Here is a 4242-nt window from a genome sequence, read left to right on the forward strand (position 1 = left end):
GGTCCAGAGCCGCTCTGGAGTACATGGCTGACAGCGCGAGAATGTGGGGCCCAGAAAACATCAGGCTGCCACTCTCAGAAGAACAACTGGGGGAAGGGGCAAGTAACATGCTCCCACAATACTGGAAACCACGGCATTATTTCTAATGGTAAAAACCTAGGAATTGCCCACAAAAGAGTTACGTGAGTTATAGAATATACATATGGGAATCTAGGAAAACAGTAATTTTCAATGAATATCTGAATCATGTGGGAACATTAACGCTCACTATGTTAAGTGAAAGAGGCTGGAACAGAAATACACATGCACATTGTACACAACACTACAATCCTTCAATGCTAACAGCGAGCAGGAAGTATGGCCACGGTAGTACGTGCGTACCGCAGCTAGTGTGACTGAACCAGAGCAGACAGGACAGGACCGCGATGAGGGGGAACGCAAGGATTTTGTGCAAGAACACAACACTGTGAGTTAATCACCACAGAAATAAACAGTCCATTCAGAGATAAGTCTGTTTTCTTTTGCCCGTCTGCATTTTTAACACTGTCATAGTCAAAGAAAACATCCAAGACCTGCTTTAAGCATGTATCTGCCTCTTTCTTATCTCATCCTCTGAGAGAAAACTCATGGAAAACATCAATTTCTATGTCAGAAATAGCCCCCAGGTTTTTATTAAGGGCAAAAACCACATGCCATTTCTACAGGAAAGTTCGACACTATATGCTAAGGAATAAAGCAGTGAAGACACAGGGGGATTAATAAAGAATTGAGGATGTCCCTAGACTGGTGTTTGTCACCTGTCTCCTTCTGAAACCTTTCAAGAATCTTCCTTACACTCCCACACAAAAATCTCTCTTCTATTATCTATTGACGGGGGGATATATATAACAAGAAGCCACTGTGACTTCAGTAATGCTTTTGATCGCTTGTACTTTATTAATCACATCTACAATATTTATTCTGTCAAAAACATCCATACGGCTATGTGCTTGGCATACATGGAGGTCCCTAGACCCTTGCCAGAGTCCACACTATTGGGTGAAGCTGGTAATGCCTATGCAACTCTCATAGATCAGGAAAAGTGTTTTTACAAACCATACACAGTAAATGATCCTAAAAGTCCTCTTTAGACACCTCTCTCCCTCTCCCTTGACTTCCCACTCACAACATCCAGTAAAGCTCTTTCCCTCTTCCCGTATCGGTCCAGCACTCCTCTGTTCCCCAGAGGCACAGACCCCCCGCCCTGTTCATCACAGTGTGTGGCTATCTTGATTTTTATCAAGAGGGCCAGCCCCTTGAATTCTCATGGAGGAAACAAGTCCTCCACGTCATTTCACTTGATTTCATTCTGGTTTCTCTCTCATGGCCACCTCCCTTCAGTTACAATGTCTCAGCTCTTCCAGGTAGGCAGGACAGGACGGCAGGACAGGACGCATCTCTCCTTTCAAGGCCCCCACTGGGTCTGGGCGATTGTCAGTTTCTTCCAAGCTTCCTCAGGATCTATGCCTTCTTGTTTTCCCAGTCCCCTGCCCAGGTGACAACCAAGCAGTCTCCAATTGTTTCAACTGTTGCTCACCAGCAAAGGAGGAAAGGCTTTCCAAGAATGGGAGGGGAGGTCTCTTTTTTTTTTTAGTAGTTGACCTTCTGAAGACAAGATTCTACCCCTTCTCCACTGCTTTTTTTTTTTTGTAGAAACCCAGCGGATAACTCTTACAGTGGAAATTCCAAACCAAGAAGGGATGGCAACATCTTGAAAAAGATGCCCTTTTAGACTCCTGTCAAAATCAGCCACCAGATCTTCCTTTTAGAGATTTCTTGACTCTATTTAGAGTTTTAGATTTGTTTCTTTCTTTCTCCCAGTAATTTTCTTGGGTGAATTTCCTCATGACAGCCCTAAATCCTCCCTCCCCAGGTGTGGCTGCTGACTCTCTGACCCGCATCTAACCCAATATCAAGAACTATCTCTTTTGTTGATTTGAATTGGAATTAGTCATATCTCTCAGGGGTAGTGTGATCAGTTAATATACTGTCCAGATAAGAACATGTTAGAATGTTAGACCACAAGAGAGAACTTTTAATAATTCAGCTGGGACAACAGGCATAAACCAGGCCTCCCCTTATCAAGTCCTTATTGAGCAAACCCTATATGATTACCCAAAGGCCTTAACACAGAGGCCTGTCCCCAGTAGATGCTCAGTAAATATTACTTCACTGATTGGGTCCAACATGTGTCATTTTTCTGATGTTAATGTCACAGTACATTAAAAAAAATTTTTTTTTAATGTTCATTTATTTTTGAGAAAGACAGAGTGCAAGTGGGGGAGGGGCAGAGAGAGGGGGAGACAGAATCTGAAGCAGACTTCAGGCTCTGAGCTGTCAGCACAGAGCCCCACGCAGGACTCAAACCTATGAACCATGAGATTATGACCTGAGCCAAAGTGGAACACTTAACCAACTGAGCCACCCAGGCACCCCACAGTACATTATAAAGTTCCATCTTTTGCCTTTTCTTTCTTCTGCTGTATAACTCCAGTCGTATGCAGTAAGATATGATACCACATTCTTCCCTGAACAATCTTCAACTGTCCCTACCAAACCTTTTTCTGAAAAGATATTTTTAGCTCTCTTTTCTCATGCCAAAAGGAGGCAGTCCTCTTTTGGTGCCTAGCATAGCTACAGTTCATGGTCCCAAGAAGAATCTGATGCGTGTAGCCGCTCCAAAGCATTAACTGCTGGACAAACTGACTGGTGTGTTTGCCTCTTGTCCATCTACTGGTCGCCGTAAGTGGAGAGAATGTCTCCCTCTCATCATTTTCTTAAGGAAAAGACTTAAGTATGGCCTAACAGGAGATGAAGTAAAAAAGATCTGTATATAGTGTTTTATTAAGATTGATGGCAAGGTCTCAGAGCACCTGGGTGGCTCATTGGTTAAGCATCCAACTTGGGCTCGGGTCATGATCTCAAGGTTCATGGGATCGAGCCCTGCATCTGCACTGACAGTGCAGAGCCTGCTTGGGATTCTCTCTCTCCCTCTCTCTCTCTCTCTGTCCCTCCCCGATTCATGCTTCCTCTCTCTCTCTCTCAAAATAAATAAATAGGGGCGCCTGGGTGGCTCAGTCGGTTAAGCGGCCGACTTCGGCTCAGGTCATGATCTCACGGTCCGTGAGTTTGAGCCCCGCGTCGGGCTCTGTGCTGACAGCTCAGAGCCTGGAGCCTGTTTCAGATTCTGTGTCTCTCTCTCTCTGACCCTCCCCTGTTCATACTCTGTCTCTTCCTGTCTCAAAAATAAATAAAACGTAAAAAAAAAATTTTTTTTAAATAAATAAATAAATAAATAAATAAATAAATAAATAAACTTAAAAATAAAAATGATGGCAAGGTCTGAACTGATATAACCTCCTCTGCTGGTTTTATTGACATCGTTGGCATTAACAAGACTGGGGACAATTTCTGCTTGATCTGTGACACCAAGGGTTGCTTTGCTGTTCATCAGATTACACCTAAGGAGGCCACTTATAAGTTGTGCAAAATGAGAAAGATCTTTGTGGGAATGAAAGGAATCTCTCATCTGGTGCCACATGATGCTTATACCACCCACTATTCTGATCCCCTCCTCAAGGTGAATGGCACCACTCACATTAATTTGGAGGCTGGAAAGATTACTGATTTCATCAAGTTTGATACTGGTAATCTGTGTGTAGTGACCAGAGGTGCTAACATGGAAAGAATTTATGTCGTCACCGACAGAGAGAGACAAACTGGTTCTTTTGGTGTAGTTCACATGAAAAATGCCAATGGCAACAGCTTTGCTACTCAGCTCTCTACCATTTTTGCTATTGGCAAAGGCAACAAACCATGGATTTCTCTTCCCTGCAGAAAGGGTACCTGCCTCACCATTGCTAAGCAGAGAGACAAGAGACTGGCAGCCAAATAGAGTGTTGGGTAAAATGGTTTCCAGGTGATGTGATTGGAGGTCCTCATACTTACTATACATGATCTTAGCCAAAAGGCCGAGAAGCGATAGAAGTCTTCATACTTAATTAAACATAATAGAGCGTGATTAAAATAATACTAAAAAATAAAAACACATCACAATGTGTGCTGTGCATGGTAGGGGGGTACAACCACGAGCACAGCGGATACTTGGAGTCCCTGCCTTCCCAGAACCAGCAGGGCAGGTCCACTGCAGGGCATGTGCCTGCAGACAGGTGATTACAATGAACACAGAAGTGCTTTTTTTTT

At 43.6% G+C, this 4242-nt stretch overlaps 1 pseudogene; it reads left to right on the forward strand.

The window, feature by feature from the left end:
- The first annotated feature begins 983 nt into the window (after positions 1 to 983).
- On the forward strand, positions 984 to 3934 carry LOC109264013 (40S ribosomal protein S4, X isoform-like; annotated as a pseudogene).
- The last annotated feature ends 308 nt before the right edge of the window (positions 3935 to 4242 follow it).

Source organism: Panthera pardus, unplaced genomic scaffold (genome assembly GCF_024362965.1).
Source record: "Panthera pardus isolate Hobbes unplaced genomic scaffold, ASM2436296v1 HiC_scaffold_1, whole genome shotgun sequence".
Lineage (NCBI taxonomy): Eukaryota > Metazoa > Chordata > Mammalia > Carnivora > Felidae > Panthera > Panthera pardus.